The following is a 23166-nucleotide window of genomic DNA, read 5'->3' as shown; positions in this document are numbered from 1 at the left end:
GAGGCAGCTGTGGTTTCATATGATTGAGTGCTGTAGCAATAAGTACTCACCTCACTTGCAGAGCCCTAAGGCACAAAGACCAGATGACTCACCACTACCCTGTTAAGGAAATTATTTTCCACTGGGGAAATGTCTTAAGATACTGTTTTGAGCCCACATCCAAGAAAACATTTAAACTCCATAAACATAAAACATCCAACTCATGCATAAGCTGAATTCAGTGGGAAGCTAAGATTAGACTAAATAATTTGCTGAATTTTGTATCAATGCATCCTTTTTAAAAGACAGTCTTGTCAATGCAAAATGGAAGCCTTACTATGGAGTGGGAAGTTGTTACACAGAAAGTAAACTAAAACATGTTGCATCGGTTTGAATTCTCTAGCTTCACTGATTTTTAAATTTATTTCCACATGTAGAACACTATATTAACAGAGTGGAGATCATTAGTGAATGACTTAGTTAAAGTGTATTAAGTGTAGAGCTGAATTAAATGTTCAGCTGAATATTACCAATAATTCTAAATGAGTAAATGGTGTGGGATATGGCCAGTTTTTTCCAATATTTTTTCCATAGTATCTTCATCTTTGGTATGACATGTTGAACATGCTGCTGAGAAGTCACACTTGGTGTTGGTTACAATTAAAAGAGACTGGTCTAAGTGTTAGAATTCTTGCTGTTTTCCTCCTGTCACATTGACTAGACCATCTTCCTTGTCCGGGAGTCATTTTGCACTGGGCTTTCATTGACAAATTGCTTTAAGAGGAAGCTAAAACAGTGAAAGCCAAATTCAAAACTGATCTTTAGTTTAAGAAGCAGCAATACGCAGATTATCAAGCAGGGAATATATTTGAAGGAGAAAGAATTGTCTGATGTGAATAATAAGGATCCTCATATCTCTTGTCCCTTGACAAGCTCCAGCAAAAAAACTGAAGCAGTGTTTTTTAATAAATGAAAACAAGTTGTAGAAGGAGGAGGAGGGGTGAAGAGGAGGTTATATGCAAAGATCAAAGCATTCTTTTGAGATATTAATGCAAATCAGAAAAATAAGTACTTTTTGGTGAGTGCATGTGTGAATATACAGCAGTCTCAGCAGAGGAAAGCTCATGGCATGTACAATTAGGTCTCACACTAAATGATGTTGCCAGGATGGGAAAGGGCTTCTTTTTACACCGTGCAGAAAGGTAACTGCTACAGGAAATGTGTATAATAGCATGTGTCCTGCGAGATTGCCAGTGGGCAAAGTCATAATTGCACCAATGCAAATGTATCATATTCCCTAATGAGCACTGTCAATATAGGATTACAGCCTTCTAAAGTGGTCTGAGACCCTCCAGTGTATTTTTGGCATAATCTCTAATATAGACATGCAAAATTGACACTGACTCAGCTGCGAGTACAAAAACTTGGATAGCAAGGAGGAGGGGGGAAGAGAGGATGCGAGGATATTTTAGTCTCTGAGCTACTAATTTGTGACTATGTGTGTAGAACTGAAACTTCAAGACCACTAGTCAGAATTTTGCAAGACCATATAATAATTTTTATATAACTTTTTAAAAAAATTTACTTAAGATGTTGACTATAGCTCTGATGGAAACAATTCAGTCCTGTTTGGTGGGGCTGTTGGGAAAGAATCAAATGGATTCAGCCATACCTGACTAAAATCTGCCTGTTAAAGACACAAGGCAGACAACTCTTAATCTGCAGCATGAGCAAAGTACTAAATGAGACCATTAAGGGGCTGGTATAGTCCTACCCAGTACTGAGTATCTAACAAATACATGAGTATTGCAATACTTGCAAATGGATTTAGCCATCGTTCAATGTCCAGGTCCATTCAAAGCAAGTATGAGGAACAGGCCAGGTATCATGTCATCATTTTCTCAGATTTCAGGTTTTTCTCTCTTTTATGCTTTTCCTACCATAGGGTAGTGAAATTATCATCCTCCAATATTCTACAAGGGGCATCAGGATTTATAAAGTCAGGTGCTTTCAATAACAACACAGCTATAAAGAGATAAAAAGAAGTTTCAGATTATCCTTAAAAGACCTTTAGTCAAATATACTCTTGAAATATACTTATTTGTATAGTCAGTTATTTAATGTCAAAGTCATTTGATACGATATGGCTTTCTCATGAAATACTGGTAAAATACCCACATATGTGCCTGTGTGTAAACTAATGCACATTTAAATATGGAAGGCAAGTTACCCTTGGTTACTAATAACTATGCAGTACGTCTCTAAATGATGCAGTAACTAAAGTAAATTGCACAGTACTATTTATATGCTAAATGTAAACTTCTCAACACAGAAGCAACTAAATTTGTGTAAAGATAATGAATCAAAACTTGGGCAACTCTGATCAAACCCATGGATGTCAGCTTTAGGTTAAAGTCAAGTTCAGATAAGATGAGGGAATCTGGGCATTTGACCATTTTCAATATTAGCCTCAGATGGTTTACTTTGATGTTCTATTTCAAGAAGTGTAGCTTTCCTTGAAATAGGAAAAAAAAGAGAAATCACTCAAAATCTTATTAATTGAATATGCAATTTTGTGCAAAATTTTGTGCATGTCTTTCTCATCCTAGCTCAAGACCAAACTGCTAGTCATGTCTCTCAGACTGATTTAATATTCAGTTAAATTATAAAGCTTTTATTGTTTTTTTATTTGCCTGACTTGGTTGCCCGTTGGCTTTTCACACAATGTTGCTAGAATATATTTGCAACGGGAAAAGAGGTTTCGGTGCATCAGAAACTGCAGCACCTCCAACTGGAAGACAAAAACATGAACAGGAGACTGTCATCTGTCAGCATCTAATTGAAATTCACATAACATTAAGGGACAGGAGTCATAGCAGTTGTCCTCAGCAAATAACAAGTAAACATCTTGTATAATTAATATTCAGCCTAACACTGTTCAGAGATTCAGTGGGTAGAAGAATTTTTTCATTAATTATTTTTCTTTAGGGTATCATTTGATTAATTTTTTATTAGGCACATGACATACCATAATTGTAAGATCAAAGTAATTGCTCTAGCTGGAAAGTTGAGATAATTGGTAGGACTCTGTTATCTGTTCATGTCCAGTGAAGTTATACATGCCTTTGCTAAGGGAGAAGATACATGATAACCCCAAGACATCTAAAGTTAGGCCTGATTAAATCTCTGGATAAATTCTGTCCATCTTTGGATATTTTTTTAAAAGGTTCATAGTTGTTTTGAAGTATCAGATCTTCACCTTTCTGCTCACAGTTCACATTATACACAGACAACCCCCTGAAGTACATGGGTGCCTTAAAAACAATCTTTTTCATTGGCCAGTCAAAATCATGGAATAAAATTCCACAGGGATTAAGAGCCATTTTAGAGCAAAAGCTAATTTACTTTCATTCCAAGTCTAAGGCATATTTTTTCAACCTTCCTTTATCCAGGATGAGCCCACAGAATAATGCACATAATATTTGTTCTAAAATCTCTTTTAAACAATTTCCCTCTGGGACAGAAATGGGTAAATGAATAATATCAGGAAGATGCTAGCTAGGTTGCTTAATATGATTCTGGAAGAAAGAGCAGTCTCACATCAGTGAATTGGTATAAGCTGAACAGTATGCTGCAGGTTTATGAACCTGCAGCATACTCCTTAATCTTTAATGAAGTCACATATTTTCTTATTAAAAATACTATTTCTTGGGTAGTGGTTTGTTGGTTTGGGTTCTTGGGGATTTGGGGGTTCAGGGAGGGGTTTGCCTGCTTTTTTAAGAAGTATAAACTGGAAAGCAGCAGGCTGTAATAAATTAATATCTCACTTCAATAATACATATAAAATATGTATAATATAATGTTTAAATAATGTTTACAGTTAAATGTGCTTTTAAAGAGAGCAATAAAGGAATCATCAAAGAGATAAAAATCTATTGTGCACATTTAAAAAAATTAATTATTTATAGCAAAACATGATTCAAGTTTCAATCTACAGTTTTGGAAGTATTTTTATGAATTATGAGGACTGTATGACAATTTTGTAGCAAGCCTAGATACCCAAGTGCACATAGTTTTGTTGAGAGTTGGAAGCGTTATGATTCAGAAATAAAACACAATTTCTTCTTTAAGTAAGAGAGCACAAATAAAAATTTCAGAACATCTGCAATTTTTAAGTGTCTAAGATTTCCTGGCATCCTCCACTAGAGAGTGCTTTTCTTCTCCAGCTTCTCCTAAGGCCTATATATATTTTTTTTTAAATTGATATTTGATATTAAATTTTCCATGTTTCTTTTAAAGAGTTTGTCTAATTTTATTGCGACACACTTGACTCTACCTAGTAATGCCAAGTGGTACCCATTGAAATGATACTGTCTCCAATATATCCAAGTTCTCAATGGAATGTAAGAACCATTCTGATGTCACCATGTATCTTGTTACTGTAAAATGTTGATCCAAATTTGACAAAGTTGTAAGAACTAAAATTTTGGCTGTGTGATCTTAAAGCTTTCTGGAGGCAGTGATTGCTGTTTGTTTTGAGTTGGAAACGAAATTCTCTCAAAATTTAATCTGCCCTGAATACTATTCCATTCTAGTTGCTGGCTGGAATGCTCATGGGCCATTCCATCAGGTCAAAAGTGTATGATTTATTGCAAAAGTAGGAGGGCTTCCTTAGAACTTCTGTTCTTAGCAGCCGGGAGTCATAATGTGTCAGGATGGAATACAGGGAACTTCCTCTTCCCTGTTTAAAAGGGAAGTTCAAAAGGAAATATTGAAACAGGTATGAGTGAACAGGAAAATGTTAGTAACATGAGACAGAACAGGCATTAATACCCTGATTCAGTCTGACTGCAAAAAGAAAAACTGAAGTACAGCAGCCAAAGGGGGAGAACATGAGACTAGACAAAAAGTGGTCCGGGAAACAGGAGGAGATGGCAATAGAAGAATGAGGGTCTGTGGACAGTAAAGTAAACATTCTCATTTGGAAAAGAATGCCAAATACTTTGTGGGTTGAAAAAAACATGTTCCAATTTGCTGAGCAGCAAATAATTTAATTCAAACCAAGAAGTAAATGAAACTCCCCTCTGCAATTTATAATCTGGAGAAATAAAAATGAGAGGCCAACATTTAGTAATTATTTCTCTTAATGCTACTTCAGGGACTCCAGTCCTACTCTCCCAGTCACATGGGCTCCCTCACCAGCACCTAGGGGACACAATGATTAAAGGCAAGGAAAATAATTGTGCTTATTAACCTTGATTTTTTTAATTGATAAAAAAAGGAAAAGGCAAATTAAAAACAGAGCACAAACAAAAGGAATGGCTATTTCATTTCAATTGTTTTTATTTATAATTTTTTGGAAAGGATTTAGTGAAGACTTCGTCACTGTGTGTGGTCTAACCATATGGAGAATATCTACTTCTTCCGAGTAGGAACAACTCTTTTCTTTACAGAAGTAACAAGGATAGTTCATAGCTTATGGATCAGCAATTCCAGCAAAGGATTGATCAGATCTGTTTAATGTATCACAGACAATCTAACCTGTAGGGTTATAGATGATCAATGGATAGAAACTTTAAGTCTTGCAAAATCTGAAAAGTGGTTCTGTAAAAACAAGTTACTTGGGTAGTTGTCTGTCTTGGTTTCAGCCAGAGTTAATTTGTCCACAGTTGCTCTGAAGAAGCAAACCTGGAGCTGTGTGGGCATGTCTAGGCAGTTATTCTATACCACCTCATGTCATTGCTGGGGAGCAGAAATTAGGGACTCTAGCTTCTGAGAAGTGAGTGTGGCTTGCAGTCGGGGAAAAGTGTGGTGTAAGGAGGCTCTGTCTGCCTTTGTGTTTCACTGTTCTGGGCCTGGTGAGCATATGTGCATGGAAATCACCCTTTATTTGTACACTTTTGTTATTAGTATTGTTGCTGTTACTGTTTGTTTTCCTATCTCATGGCTGTTTCCATTAAATTGCTCTTATCTCAACACATAATCTCTGCCTTTTGTCTCCCACTGGAGGGAGGGGAGGGGACCGGCTTGTGGTTTTCTTTTCAGTGGGAGTATGAAATTGGAGAGTGCCATTCCTAAAACATGACCTTGTCACAAATAATAATCACATAGATATGTCTCACTAGTCCTATGAATATAAAAAAATTATTCTCTCTAATGTTCTTAGTTACCGTTAATATTGAAATTTAAATAGTAAATCAGTATCCTGCTGGGTAATTTAAAATAGGTATATCAGTGGATAAGAAATTGTCTGGATTGTCAACTCAAGGAGCTGTGTCAATGGTTCAATGTCCAAATGAAGATCAGTGACCAGTGGCATTCCTGGTGGTTTGGAATCGGAATTAGTGCTGTTTTACATCATCAGTGGTGACATGGACAGTGGAATTGAGTGCACCTTCAGCAAGGTTGCTGGCAACACTGAGCTGCGTGGTGTGGTCACCATGCTGGACGGATGGGATGCCACCCAGAGGGACCTTGACAGGCTTGAGAGCCTGTGGGACTGTGCAAACCTTGTGAAGTTCAACAAGGCCAAGTGCAAAGCACTGCACCTGGATCAGGGCAATTCCAAGCATAAATACCGGCTGGGTAGAAGATGGATTGACAGTGACCCTGAGGAGAATGACTTGAAGGTGCTGTTGACAAGAAGCCTGGTGCAGCCCAGGAAGCCAGCCATATCCTGGGCTGCATCAAAAGAAGTGTGGTCATCAGGTATGGGGAGGTGATTGTTCCCCTCTACTCTGCTCTGGTGACACTCCACATTGTGAGACCCCCAGCTGGAGTACTGTATCCTGCTCAGGAGAATATGGATCAGTAGGAGCAAGTCCAGAGGAAGGCTACAAAGATGATCATGGCACTGAAGAACCTCTTCTGTGAGCACATGTTGAGAGACCTGAGGTTGCTCGCCCTCAAGAACAGAAGGGTCCAAGGAGACTTTAGAGCAGCCTTTTAGTACCTAACAGGGGCTAAGAGGACCTAACAGACCCAAAGAGGGGCTTTTTACCAGGGCAAGTGGTGAGAGAGCAAGGGGGAATGGCTTCAGACTGAAAAGAAATAGGTTTAGGTTAGATGTGAAGAAATTGCTGTCTGTACAGTGAGGCACTGGAACAGATTGCCCAGAGAATTTGTGGTGGCACCATCCCTGGAGATGTTCTAGGCCAGTTTGGATGAGGCTCTGAGCAACCTGGTCTAGTCAAAGGTGTCCCTGTCCATGGCAGCATGATTGTAGCAAATGGATCTTATGTTAAAAAATCAATTTTGCTTGCTCTGTCCTCCAAAAACTGACTGGCTGCCCCCCCATTTCCTGGCTGCCACACAGTCTGACTCCTGTGTCATGTTTCCAGTGATGTGTAACAGTTCATTCCCTCCTTATAGCAAACTTCATCAGATCTCTGCAGGAAACCCTTGTTCCAAGAGGAGCCAGGCAAAACTTGAGAGCCAGTGTCTGTGTTGGTCACAGTGTGGTTAGGAGAGTCAGCAGTCCTCTTCTAAGTCCAGTTGTACCTATCCAATAAGATGCAGATTCCTTGAGATGTCCAGATACTGTGCTTTTCTTTGAGATAAAACAAGAGCTGTAACACAATGGAGTAGTGTTCAGATTCCTTTCTTGACATTTGAGATATTTGCACAAGTTTTCCTCAGATGTGTGCACACTTTCAGCATTTACAGTGAGGGAAAAAAAAAGAGAAAAAAACCGGCACTGTAAATGCCATGACGCAGAAAATGGTCAAAAAATCACATTGCTACTTATTCTATTCAAGTAGCATATAATCAGACATTTGTGTAAAATAAACTTCTCATCCTCCAGCTTTAGAAACTACATAGCACATAAGGTAAAGATTTAATTACTTTTAATTTTCACCAGTCTAGGCCTTATCATAATTTCTGAGTTTCTTCAAATGTTGGCAGGTGAATATATGGGATATAATAATCTAGGTGTGAAAGGATTGTGCCTTTTAAAAGTAGCATAGTTACAGAAAACCTGTTTCTTAGATTGCTTTAAGAAAAACTGCTGAATCTGACCCAGTATTCTTCATAATACTAATATAATATATGTAATTTATGTAATAAAATGGATTTTTACAGACTGGACAGGTAGGATTGGATATAATGGTCATTTATCACTCAGGTGAAAGGTCACCTCTCTTGATACTAATGAAGTGCTGGAAACTTCCAGTTTGGTGTATGCGTGTCTCAAAACAATTTGTAAACCCCAAGATCATAGTGTGATTTGCTGCAATCTTTGAGATTTTTCCCTTCATAGTGACATTTCTAGTTCCTTTTGACTCCCTTTCCTCTGTCCACAGGTCCTGGGAGTATCATCCCTCTCCTCACTTATTCACAGTGCTACAATCTAAAATGAATGGAACTTTCAGTTCCAAAAGCATTTTATTTCAAAGCTCTAACATCTTTGCTCCTTTGTGGATGTGTCCACACACTATCATAGTCCTGGGATGAGCCCCAGGGTAGGAGTGCAGGCTTTATACATCATGGATGAATTCAGACTGGTGTCTGGGGAAGTCCATCTGGCTACAAGTGGAAGTGAGTATGGCTACTTGCCCTGGGATCTCCAGGATAAGAAGGCAGCTATGAACTCTGCTGGGAGTTTTCCAGGAGTCCAGAAACAGAAAATCTACCAGGAAAGTGCTGAACTAATGAACCACTTACACTTTGTGGTTTCTGGCTGATACAGCTCCTGACCTTTGACTGACAGCTTGATGCTTGTTGCCTAGGCAACTCTGCTACCACCATAATTCCTCTGCTGCAGCAAATCTGTCCCAGGCCACATACCTACACATTCCTTGCCATGCTGTTCCAAGTCACCCCACTCCCTCACCATGCTGTGTCACAGCTACTTTGCTCTTCATGTTCATTAGACCTTGCCAGAGATGAGCAGCACATGCAGTTCTGATTCCAGGAACTGTGAAGTTCAAATAGTAGAAAAAGAAGATAAATCCAAGTAGAAGGCTCAGTCTCAAAGACCCCAGGGAATGCTTAGTTTCGGTCAGGATGCTCACTAGGTGTCACTGTTCTCCAGAAATAAACGTGTGAGCACTTTTTTCTGCCTGCGAGTATGCTGGGTCTTTAGCCATGTGCAGCAATTCATATTTTCAGAAGCTGAGCTCATCTAAAAAGCTTCCATAGTACAGCAAAAGGTTCTCCAAACTCCTTACTTCACTTAAACTGTCTGATTTTCCACTCATTAATCTCCGAGTAAACAAAGAACAACTTCTCTTAAATTTGAACAGAGGGATCCTGACATTTTTCAGTTTTTATAATACCTAACCATACTTTATGACTTTAGAAATTGAGTGATCTCAAAATGAGCAGTGCAGCCTTTTACACTGCATGGCTGCTCGTGTTCTTAACATTTTTTCACTCTGAAGATAAGGAAAATATTTTTGATGACGCTTTTCTCTGAGTACTTAATTCTGGGCTCTCAATTTCCTATGTCTAAATTATAAGATATTTTTCTTAGGCTTCTTATATGATGATTAGAGAGTAGCTGTGTCACCTGCTGTGGTTCAGAAAGGAAGTATAATTCACATCCTTCTGAAAGGACCTTTTCTTTTTCCTGTGAGTACATCTGCAGCTTAGAGGAAGCTGGTTTCCTTTACCTGAGGACATAAAGTTACATGATTAAAATTTGCCAATGTGAGTGCCCCCAGACATACTGGAGTGTGTTGTATCCATGTATTTTAAATTAGAAATTATGCTATGAGCAAGAAAACAGGTAGGAAGAAGAGACAGATGAGTTACTAGAGAGGTAATCATCTGTGAAGAGGATAATGTGGTGAATCACTCTTGTGTTAAGCTAGGCTCTTTGGAAAATATTTCAGAGTGCTGTATGTTTGCAAGCAGGCTACAGCATGGAGTCACTAATAATTGCCAGATTTGGCACTCCTTTCTTCACATTTGCTAAATCAATAAACATTTCAGAAAAAAAGCCCAACCCACCAGTCACCCAAGTGTGTCCAGAACATCATTACTGCATAACAGCATGTTTCAACGTGGGGGGTCAGCTGCTGACTTGAAGCAGTTAGCTTAGGTGCTCCAACTGCCTCATGCAGAGCCTACTGCTCTCTGGTGACTCCTTTATTTTTTATATAGAGAAACTAGGCTGTGAATCGTCCTCAAGAGTGCAGTTCAACAGCATTTTAAGCTGATCTAAATCAGTGGTGTGGCAAATCCCACCTCCACCTCCAGCTATACATTCCTGCTCTTTCTCCCTCGTGTCTGGTAGGTGGTGATTCGGTTCTTTAAAGAAATCAATCCAGAAGAAAAAATCAGAGTAGTTTTCTACCTTGAATAAGCTCCCTGAAGAGATGTGATGTTTTACCATATTGCTAGTGAAGGGGTAACCTGATGATGTGCCACCAGGATGACAGAAGAAGACCCAAGCCATCGTGGTTTGGCTTTGCTCAGACTGCTGGGGTCCTTCCCCTTAAGGAGATGCCTGAGTCAGTCTGTGCCAGGCAATGGGAGCTCCACTCTCACTCACAGAATCATGGAATGGTTCACATTGACAGGGACCTTAAAGATCATCCAGGTCCAGCCCCCCTGCCATGGTCAGGGACACCCTTCACTTGACCAGGTTGCTTAAAGCCCCATCCAACCTGACCTTGCAGACTCCTCTCCTTGCAGTCCTTTTCCCAAACACACCTCCTGAAAAGTAAAGCTTCCAGGGCAGATTCTGGCTCCTGGCTCTAATGAAGTAACAAGTCTTTCTTCAGCACAGCATGGGAAGGGTTTCTGTCAATGGAGAAAGGGTGGGAGGGGGTGGAACAGACAATCATATTCCCTTGTGAGCAAAACATTAAAGCACAACTAAGCTGTATGGCAGGGAAGACTAAAAGAGCAGTGATGCATTTCTCTGAGTCGCTACAGCTTCCTCAGGGCCATCTTGGCTCCCACTTTGGTTACAAACTGGAAGATTGCAAATGGCTTGGAGTTATCTTCCTTTTTTAAGCTCCAGTTCTAACCAAGTACAGCTTGCGCAGATCAAGGGACCTCTCTCTACATATTTTGAATTATGCAAAGCAATTACTCTTCATTAACAGCTTGTCTAATTCAATTTCCAAAGATCAAACTGTTGCCTTATTAGATGACCAAAGTAAAAACAAAAACCCAAACAAACCTCTTCAAACTTGTATGTGACTGTGAACTGTATATATCAACTATACTCTGGAGTCATTACTACTTACCTCAGCTTGTCATCTGTTCTCATTTTATCCACAAAATTCGTGTCAGTCTTGACATCCTATCAGAACATTTGGTCTTTTGCACTACAAAGTGCCAAGTACTATAGGAGATTGATTTTTACTTCCATAGAAGCAACTAGGAAAAGGACAGAAATCAAAGCCTTTCAACCCATAGCATCAAGAGTCTTACATGAATTGAAATTCTTGTCATGTGGAATTTCTCAAAGAAATTCAGAGATTTCATTGAAATTCCTTAGGATGAAGCTAATACAGCCATCTTGAAATACACTGGTAGTTGTCAGATTTGCATTGGTGGGTGCCTTCACCAACCACCTCTAGGTTTTGTCTGCAGGATGCTGGTTTCTAAGATCACATATTCACAATAGCATTAATTGATAGGCTACAAACAAACAATTCTCTACTCTTCTTATCCATGTCTGCGAGCCTATGCTACTTAAAGATATTCAGTCTAGGTCTGTATGTCTCCTTGGTTACCCTTCATTGCTGAGAAATAAATGCCAAATACAGAGGTTTTGAAGGCCCACAAGCATTTGCCAGAGACTTATAACTCTGTGGTCTGTGATAGAGGTATTTATCTTTGCCTGCATTTAAGAAGGCTAAAAATCAAATAAATTCTGGGGTTCTTTTTCCAATTAAGCCATTTCTGGTTCCCTGCTCTGATATCACTGCATTCATATAAAACTATATCTAATGAACTAGAAGGCACTCAATAAATAGGCATAAGGAAGGGTGGAAGACAATATAGTTCCTGACTATGGCTCACATTCAAAGGAAATGGATGGTCTTTCTTTATTATCCTACTCCTATTTATTCTTAGAGTGCTGGAAACTTTCTCATATTCAGGGGGTGGAGAGTGCAGGAAATTGATAGAAATGTAAAATTGTGTCAAGATTTGCCAGAGTTCATAGGACTGGAACAGAGAATCTGGAGAAAAGGAAGTAAGACAGAAAGCAGGGTGGTCTTGAAATGTCAGTCGGGATGTGAAGGTCATGATCTAAATTCCTTTGGTTTTCATTCCCATCAGGGATTTGGTCCAAATTCTTCAATTTCTCCAGACAGTGCCCTGACCAAGGATATCTTTCCTCTCTTTTAGGTTCTTTCTGTAAAAATACTGCACTTTTCATGAGTGCATCTCACTAGGCCCTCATTTGCAAACAGAATATTTGATGGGTTTTTTTAAAATTCTTTTCAGTTCAACATAATAAAATATATAAATGTAGTGAGTATTGCAATTATGTTCCTTACCAGAGTTTCCTGTCTGTTCTTAGGCTGCCTTTAGTCAGACCTTTATACACCTTGCTGTTTCAAACCTTTTTTTTAAAGAAAAGCTGAGGACTGAGTTGCTGTGTGAATAAGTAGCTGTTTAGCAGCCAAAGAGTTCCTGCTTGTTTTCAACTTGTCATCTAAGGTGCGGTTCAGAAACTTGAGAGGTTGTTACTGGCAGAACCTTGACAAAAATATTGCTTCAGACATCTCATAAAAAACATTTTAGAAAAAATACGGAGAACACTGAATTTGTGAGAACTGTAGATACAGGGCCTTTAAGGCTTCGTGGTCTTCTTGTACTTCTTGTATTCAGATGATGTCATTCATAAGAGGTGTTTTTTCCTACACTAGTTCTTGGGAAACAGTCTAGCTACGGAGCTTGACCCATGAAATACAAAGGAAGAAGTTACCAACTCTTCTGGAGGAGGTCATATCCGCATGGGGGGCAAGGGGCAAGAGAGATAATATTTGGCCAACCAGGCAAGTCAAACGGCATATACGGAGTTTGGTCACCCTAAGTTTCCTCTGCTATGAATGCATGAAAACAGGTACTGATAAACAACCCTTCTGGCCATAGCTGGAGCCCCTTATTCTCCTGCTCTGACTATAGAGAGAGCTTAAAACAACCATTTTCCACACATGGATTCTCTGTCCGATGAGAATCTACATCACATTAGCTGCCCCTCAATACTTGTAAGACAACAAGTTCAAAGGGAGTATTTTCTTCTCTGTAAGTATTGAAGAAAAGTAAGATTTAATAACTCATCCAGGGTCACCCAAGGAGTCTGTGACTGAGACAGATATTTAGGCAATGCAAAGTCTATTTCAGCACTTTTAATATGAGGCAATCTTACCTTTCCCTGTAAAGCTTTCTTGATCTGTTCTATTTTTATATAACTTAAAAGGAAGATTTTGAGAGTAGACTCATTTATTAGAACTCATCTGAAAAGAGTAAGTTTCACAGACTAAATTAGTTTCTGAGTATCAGTTTTGGTGTTTCTTATGCATTTACCATTTTAAAATTGTGGTACTACTTCACAATAGAACAAAGATTTCCTTTTTTCCCAGTGAATCAATGCAGATGATTGCTGAATATGTTCCGTTGGCATTTCCATTTTATTATAAAATTATTCATACTTTGGTCTTTTGGGAGGAGAAGGTTGTGACTGAAAGATGATTTACTTGGCAAATGAGCAGACTCTCCATACTGCAATTTTTCCTTCTTCAAGCCCAGATGCTTTTAAGACTTTACAGTGCTGTCTCACAAATGTGAAAAGGCATATTCTCTCCCTACAGGCTCCTTGTGCTCCTCATCCATTGATCTAAGTACCTCTGCCCTTGACTCCAGACTGAAGGCTTCCTTTGACAGTGATTGATGGCCACCCTCTCACAGGAAGAATGACTAACTCCGACCTGTGAGTATTGGAGGCGCTACAGAATATATCTGCTGTGCTATTTATTTTGGGAGGCGGATGTGTGCCCACATTTTTATTCTTGGAATAAACATTCTGACATTTTCTGGCAGGTGTGAATGCTGTAACATACCAGCAGGCAGAAAAAAACCTGAAACGACAGCTTCTAACCTCTCTGATGGAAACAAACTGACTGTTACTAATGTGAAAATTGTACACCCTCACCAGATTTCATATGAATCGTATCACTTGGAAAGCCAGATTTTGATCGTAAGGGTCCCCTGGCAGCCCAAAAGATATGAATATTTTTTTAAATGGTGCCTACTTGCTCTTCAAAACCAAATCCAAACCACAAGACAACTGCATAATGAATTATGTAAATTTTAAACCTCAACTTGATTGTGGCCAACTCGTTTTGCCAATAGTCTGAAAAGATTATCCCTAATGTGTAAGTGACAGCATGCAGAACCCTTCTGAAACCTCTTTCAGCTGTTGTCTCATCAAAAGTGCATTGGTGTAGCTGGCCTGATGCAAAGAGACAATTTCACTTTCTATTTAGTTAAAGATCAGCAAAAATTAGTCTTAATTTTACATTGCTTTTTTCCAACACTTGCCTAGAAATTTACATAAGAACTTTTGAAATAAATATGTAAGAAAACCTGTTACAATAATAGTTCCTTCCACATTATTTAATAAGAGATGTCTTGACTGTGCTGTCTTAGAAACTAACAGTATATATATATATATCTATATAAAACATTCAAAATCAGTGATGGGACATTTCCTTTTTACCCTGAATCCCACATATGCATAATTCTAGATTATAAATAGTAACTATTTTGATTGTCATTGGTCCATTGAGAGATAATCTCAAATTTTGAATTAAATGAAATCTTGGCATAGCACAAATCTTCTGGTGTCAACCAGGACAACATACAAGAAATAGAAAAATATAGGAATCAAAATAGGAAAATTATAATAAATTACAGTATATAGGGCAGAATAAAAAGAGTTCTGGATGTATTTCAAGAAAGTCTTAGCTAAATTAAAATATTCCCCTAATGATATGTGCTGTATTAACAGTTATATCTACTCCTCTATTACTCAAAGAACATTTTGGTTGTGAAAAATTGCAGCTTAAAAATTAATCTATTCCATATGAGTCCAGCAGTATAAGTCAATAGTTACCCACTTTGGACAAGTACACACAGAACAATTTGTCCAAGAAAATGTCCATTGAATCATTTCAGTGCTTTAACACTACCACAAGAACAGAGTATCCTGAGAAGACAAGGTTGAGATGTCTGACTGAATGCATAAAGGACCCTCTCACTGACCTATTTCAGTGCTTCAGAAGTCACTTCACTGCTCTGTGCCTCAGTTCCCCATTTCTGTAACTATCATGCCTTTTCACTGTGATAGTCTTCAAGACCTGAGTTATAGTTTTTATCACAACAAATATTTGAGGTTCAGTTTGGGAACTGGTGAAGTCCTGTTTGTATAGCATTTCTGGAACAATACCATTTCCAGAATGTGTTGCTATTCATATGTGACTGAATAATAAATAATCAGATGTGAATAACTATGGCTAAGAACAAATGGGCTCATCTCTGCACAGATGCCTTGTTCATAAGCAAATTGTTCATATGCACAAATGTCTGAGAGCACAACTGAGCTGAAAAATATTTAGCATTTGAATGAATGTAGGACTGCCAAACCACAGTGTCAGACCACCAACATTCATGGCATTGGTATAAAATCCAAATATTAAGAAATACTACATTTTTTGTTTCTTTTTATAGGTCTTCTGGTTTTTGAGCCTGACATGATCTTTTTTTTCCATCTTTCCTCAACAACTAGAGCTATTCATAAATGGAATTTCTATCCTCAACACACAAAAAAACCCCATTAAAGACAAAACCATTAAATTATTAAAAAGTGTTTTGGAATATAATATCTAAAGAAAAATAAAAGTAGGTATGAAAACACAGGCATATTTCATTCTGAAAACGTTAAAATACTTAAATAATTTGAAGTCCAAATGAACTTTTCAACTTTATTAAAGTAGGAAAGTGGAAATTATTTTCTCTAAGCAATAATCATTAATCTATGATGATGATGGTGATGATGATGATGTATTTTCCAGGAGCAAGCCATACGGGTAAATATTTTCCTATCCATGTGCATGAGATTTTGAGGTTGATTTTTAAAAGTAAAACATTTTCACTTTCATGATAACAGTCTGTGTAAATCGGAAGAAGTTTCCATTTCAATGAGATCCACAGCATTTCTGAACCCTTCCATTACTGCACTTCAATATTGCTCTGAGAGAACCATTGCTATGGGGTCAGGTGTAGATATGCAATGGAGAAGTGCAATAAATTGTCCTTTCCTTTCCCATTGCCATCATTTACACTAGTGATAGGCACTGTCTACCACATCATAGGATATGACCACAGGCTGTGCAGTACCTGTCATTCAGGTCTGTGCTGGTTCTTGTTGGGAGAACTATGCAGCCAGATTTAGGAGGTCACAGCACAGTTTTCTGTCAGGTCACTGGCTCAACTACATGATAATGGGCAATTTTCTGCACTGCCTCTGCAACAGTCAGACACCTTAATGAGTTGTCCTTTAGTTTTCAAAGCTCCTGGGATGACTTCTTTCAGAACAGCAGCAAATTTGTGAAACTGTCTTCTCATCAATACTGTGAGTCAGTGCTTGTCTATGGAGCCAATGGAGAGAAACATCCACATCTAATTAGAAGGATTGAAATACAGGAGTTATAAGGGCCTAGATTGTCTTGCCTTGCTGTGTTACCTCTCTAATCTCCCACTCCCCACTTGCATAGAGATCCAAATGTGATGCCCTGGAGAGTGGAAAGTTTGAGTTATTCTTTGTTCTCTTTAATGCAAAATGCATGTTACTGTAAGGTATGTGGTAAGTCAGGCGTGGGGGCCATTTGCATACATCCTGCTAAGCCTTCATTCTCTCAAAAAAGAGTGGAAATAATACTCCTATCCTTTCTTAAGAGTGAACATGCATGAGTACATTTGCTCAGTCTATATTCTGCATGTCTGGAGTGGTACCCTGTTCTTAGAGATTATTGTCAAAGGAAGACACCCAGCCTGAAACACAGAAAGATGTATGGCTAACACTGAAGACAGACCTCAAGCAGTTTTCCACAGGAACAAGTTATGCCTCTAGCAGTTCTTATTGAATACTGTAAAGTAAACATTTATATTGGCTTTTCTTTTGCATTTACATGGGCTGTGTATTCTCCACGTGCACTACAGCCAGCTAATCTGAATGGAACAAAAACATTTATTTTTCTTCACATTTCTCTATGTACCAAGTCCTTCCAAATAAATACTCAGCTGAAAGGTCTTGTGCTATTCGGGAAAACAAATAAATCAAATTAATGAATTGATTTGAATGCCAGAAAGATCTATCATTTCTGTGTTCTAAGAATATCCCACAAACAATTAAATGTTCGTGAAACAGAGGCAAGACTGATAAAATGATGAGTCTCTCTGGCGCCAGGAATGGGCCTGGCTGAAAGCCAGCAACAGACTTAGCATTTAAAGCCCTACAGAAAGCATAAGTGACCCCAGAATGGATAAACTGAGGAAGAGCTTTCCTTAGCAGTTCACCATGCTTAATGTTCCTTTAGTCTTTGGCTTTGTTGCCTGGCTCAGACTTGCAGATGAATAACCATATGTATTTTTTGCGTCTTTACAACCCAGTAAAAATTAATCAGACATTTTGATTTTGATTGAATGATTTTTGACTTTTGAGTCAGTGTTCCTTGAACTGATAAAAAGTGATAAGGTGATGGAGAAAATTTCCCAGCACATCAGTGGAGAAGATACTGGGTACCATAAAATTTATTTGTTATGCATCGGTGCCATTAGCTCCTTTGAGTCCCAAAAATGGGCCATTCCACAATGAAGCAGGAGGCAGAAATGAGCTTCTGCCTTCACCGCCTGCTCCAAGTTGTGCCGTGATTTGGCCCATGGTCAGGGGATCAAGAAACACAGGAGATTTTCAGGGCAGAATGGAAAAAAAAAATTATCTAGCTTTTGGGATGTACAGCCCCCGCTAAACCAATTTGATATGTTTTAAACTAGATTTACAGGCTTAAACTTTCTGGCAATGTAAATTATAGTAAGCAATGGGATTGAAGAAGTTGCTTTTTTCCTTTAAGGAATTCTTAATTGCCCTCTGCTAGCAATGGTACTATTGTTAATGATAGCAGAAGCAAGCCAAGATTATTATACTGCTGTAAAAAGGAAAAAGAAATTACCCAAAGAGGCTGAGAAAATTGCTTTACAGACATTGATGGGTGCTTTGCATCCATTGAAAATCACCCCTAGTAAACAGGCATCACTTGTAAATATCCCCAGACTGGGATCAAAATATCTTGCTTGTAAGATGTAAGCAAAACTTAATATTTTTAATATTTACAATGCATTAGTTACACACTTGTCAATTTTAATTTAAAAAGAAAAATCTGTGCTCCAGTTACTGAACTGAAACTTTAATCTCATTTGAAATGCTCTAGCCTTAGAGATTAAACTCTTTCTTCTACCTCTTGACTTCCTTCCTAATTTCTTTGTTTAAATGGAGCTATGTCCTCTTTCTCAGCCTTTTGGTCAGGAGGGATGCCCTCTGAGTAATGGGCAGGGCAGAGCTTTTGCTGATGCACTCATGGGAGTTGGAAATAGAGATGAAAGCCTAGCACAGGATGCCACTGCAGTTTCCTTCTGTAATTCCATGGGAAAATAGAAGAGTAAAATGCCTAGATTTGCTGAAAGGATTGCATGACTACTGTAGTAGAAAATTGCTGAATAATGTCACCCTTTAATTGCACCCTTTAATTCTATGTGACCTGGGCAGCCATCACAAAAAGCGTTAGAGTTATGGACTGTTCAGTTCAAGCAGAGGGAGCTGCAAGCAACCTCCAACATACCCACTCTCCCTGTAAGTACAGCTGGTCCTGCAGGTCACAACTGAGTGACTAACACTTCCATGGAGCCCTGTTCTTGCACTTAAATTCTCTTGTCTTGAGAATCCTGCCCCTTCTCCTTTCAAATATGGTGTAAACTCAGGGATAACTCTGCTGCTTCACTCGCTGATAACCTGCCCATAAGAACGAGCACACAAGTGCATAGGAGTTCTCCCATGCTGCAGAAGGTTGCTGTGTGTGATGGGGCTACTTCAGAATAAAATGCCTTGAAACAGTGTCTGACAAACAGAAATTATATTTTTTAATGTCCAAGTTTCTTATAAATCCCATCAAAATGTGTTTCAGGCGCTTCACCTTCAGTCTACCATGAACCCTAATGTTCAGACATGAATCAGGATTCTTGTGAGGATCCTACAGCAAGATCAGGTGCCCTTTCCTTGAGGGACATACCTCTTCAATGCAAACGAGGAAATCCATGTGTTCTGGGCATTCCAAATAAAATAATTCATAATTGTGTTTGTGTATATTCTATCTGGAAACAGTGGCTGGATCACAATCATCACTTTCTTGTTTGGTACACCCTGTTGTCTGACAAGGTAGAACAGAGGTATTTTGGATCTTTGGAGTTAACACCCACTGGTTTTTTTCTCTGTAAAAGTGGAAGAAATCTTACAGTGCCATCAACATTTCCCTTTTTTTATTTCAGGCTATCACTGTAGTTTACTTGGAATGATTACTGAAAAACTGGTTTTGGACATTTTGTGTTTACAGGTGGGTGGCTGATTTGTGTGATTTTTTATTTTAGCACATAGAAAGGTAGCTGAAACAAACATTAAATTCAGCAAACATAAATTGCTGTAAACCTGAGCATTAGACTCCTCAAAAGGAAACAAGAAATATTCTTACTAAGTTGTTAGTTTCAGAAATGAAAGATACATCCTGTATGCTGTAACTTGCAGGACTACCATCCTATGGTCAGGTAATACCTGCTTGTAAGTACTAGTAATAATTCTTAGAGTCATATGCAGTTAGTGTAAATGATCGCACCTTGTAGAGACTTTTATAGTAAGTTCTGTTGTTTTGTAACATCTGCTGAAATCTCTGAACTATGTTAGCTTTAGTTTACATTACAGCAAAAAGAAGAGGATACTTTTAAACTGCTCGCTGCAGGTAGCATCTTGGTTAGTGTGGCATACTGTAATAGCTGAAAGAAAACAGTTTTGGAGAGGATGTGGTGTCCTCAGGAGTTCTAAAAGAATGGATAAAGCTTCCAGTGTTGCACTGAGTGAGGCAAATCCATAAATAATGTGTGAGATTTTTCATGAAAAAATACTTAAGGTAGAACCCATGATCCTTCCAGTCACCTGCAGTTTGCTGCTGCATATAGTGTACTTGTTTTTCCTTACTGCACACAAAGGTGTAGATATTTTTCATGCAATATTTAATAAGTGGTAGTGTTTTCATAAGAAAGATGTACTTACTATAAAAACAAAATGTAGTAATGCTGCATACCTTCAAATTTTGAAAAAACTAAAATATAATACTGCTTAACGGAATTGGTGCTGCTTTTTTTTTTAATCAAGAGGGAAATATTGTTTGCAGTTACAACATTTCTTCAAGGTTATTTAAGTATTTGAGTGTTCTGTTTATTGTACTGATTATGACTCGCTTTGCCAAACCCAACAAACTTTAAGTCACTGCTTTGATAGCCTCCCATTCCTTCTGTTCGACATGTGGTTTTTCTAGCATATGGATGTAATATTTCATATTCCACTTCATACTTCTTGTTAAAACTCCAGTTCTTCTGCAAATCTTGGTTCTTTTGCCTTCTATCTGTTCTGCTATATCAAATCTGGCCAATTTATGACATGCCCAAGGCTGTCATAATAGTCTGTTCTAAATCCTCCTGTTAAACCTTTATTCAGATCTGGTGAGATTTTCTACATTTTTAAGAACTTAGCTATGTGTGCATCAACTTCTTTCAAAAAGGGCTAGCATTAAAAAAAAAAAGTTATGCTGGGGCTTTTCTGCCTAAATCTAGTAGGTACCATCAGTATGAAATGTGATGTCTTCCAGATGTTCTGAATGTTTTTGTGATTGTTGAGCCAATTCTATGACATCCCAAATGACAAAATCCAGAAATTCATATTCTGAATACTTCCTTGTGGCATTACTTAAGGGCCTGATCCTGCAACATATTGAGCATGTCATGAAAGGTCATAAATGCCCTGAAATCCCACTCAACTCAGAACTTTAGAATTAAATTTTGAAACTGTTGAAACTGTATAAGATCTTTGAGCTTTCACAAGTTAAACTCTGGAGCACTGGTAATTGAGGATAGTTGGTTTGGAGACATATGTTACACATAGTCACAACAGTTGAGGAAATCAGTATATTTAGAACAGGAAATCCCTTTATTACACATGCCAATTAGATCAAAATTCTCTGAGAGAACTGCGAAAAAACATAACTAGTTTAAGAAACATATTGGTTTCCAATGGTCTTGATTTTTGAGCAAAAGCATCTGCTAAGAATTCTAATCATAGTAGAAAGAATATCCTAATTAAAAATGCATTTGACATCCAAAAGTTAAAACTCAAATTAAGATTCTGAGGGTTTTTTTAATCACTTGGAAGAAAAAAGCATTTTAACCCTTACATGATGTTCTGATTCAAAACCAAAAGTCCATGTAATTCTTTACCTTGACATGGACACACACTTTTTTCCCCAATAAAAGCAAAAATTAGTTGTGTGTATTAACCTAATAAATTGAATGAAACTCATTATGCGGTGGCAGTTGCTCCCACTTTCTTTTTTACCTGTGTAGGTTTCACATACATGGTGTAATTTTCTTACGAACTGTCCAAATTCCTGCCTCTATGTGTATCATTTAATGGCATGAATTTTTGTGACACATATTTGAGTAGGAATAGATGTTTCTGCCATTCTCAGAGATTGATTTTTTCAAGTGATCCACCAGAAACATGCTTTCCAATCTTTGGTCCCTGAGATGTTCCATGGCAAATTTAGTCCCTTTCTGCCAGTTCACCCTGAAATATTTAGCAAGCTTTTATACAGAGCAGAAAGTGGCAGATTTTTACCCTTTAAACTCCTGTGTGTTTGATCCATCTTATCACTTGCAATTTCTCAGGTGACTGTAAAATCATCAAGGCAATGCCACCTATGAATTTTTACCCCTGTATATTCTTCTCTTAGATGTGTGTCATAAATATTTCAGCATTTATTTAAATGATGGCTGATGTTCATCATTGTGAGCTTGCCCTGCTGGTAATTCCCTTGGTCTTCATCCATGTAAAATACAAGCAAAGAGTATGGTTGTATCCAGTCATTAGTTACCTCCCAGTTTTCCTGCATGTATTTTATGTAAGCTCATTCTTTTCTGAATTTCTATAAATGAATAGATTTCACTATTGACTACTTCATTATGAAAGCCTGTGAAGGTTTTCTGTAATTGCTACCTTACTATGATTAAATATTATTCTGCCCTATAAACCTTTCAGAAAAGTAGGAGCAAAAAAAAGAGATTTTATTAGGTATGAGATTCACAAGAACATAAGACTTATTTTGGAAATTTCCATCTCTAAAATATGTGAGACTAAATATACTTAGTATATCCAAAGATTTCACCATAAATGGCTAGCTCTTTGAATTTGAGAAAGACTTTTACATTTCAGAAGTGTTTCAGGCTGCATTTTCTAGAGTTTAAAATAATTTGGAAAACTTAGGTGATCTATAGTCCTTCAATTTTATCCCTGAGTTTTCTCCATGGCTTCCAAGTATGAATGCCTGTCAACCTGTTTGTACACTCTCTTGCTGCATATTGGCAAGCTGGCAAGTAGATCAAAATTTTAAGTGGTTTCCATCATCCAACATTTGTATAGTTCTTAAAAGGAGGAAAAAATACTTTCCCAGAAGTATTATGACATTTTACATTCAGATCTTTACATTATCTGAGGTTTTTAAATGTAATATATTACCAAAACATGAAGTTACTTTTGACATTAACATTGGGCTGACTATCCACAGAAAAGAAGGAAGGAAAGATGCATCACTACATTTTACTAGAACAAAATTAATCTACTCAAAGGCCTGAAGCACACAAGCTGGGGATGTATTATCTTACACTGGTAGAGTGACCTTGTACTATTGACAGAATAGTAGGAGCTCCTTCATAGCATCAAAGTGCTGTAAAATTAACAAAGAATATAACAAGGTGAGAAATATAACTCCTAAAAAGGCAGAACCTCAAATCATTGATCCTGATCATCCCTCTGATAGGAGCAGAACAGATCAGCCATGCTGG

Source organism: Agelaius tricolor, unplaced genomic scaffold, assembly GCF_023055355.1.
Source record: "Agelaius tricolor isolate 1412-34295 unplaced genomic scaffold, bAgeTri1.0.p SCAF_3, whole genome shotgun sequence".
NCBI classification, from domain to species: Eukaryota; Metazoa; Chordata; class Aves; order Passeriformes; family Icteridae; genus Agelaius; species Agelaius tricolor.
Note: the sequence above shows the minus strand (reverse complement) of the source record.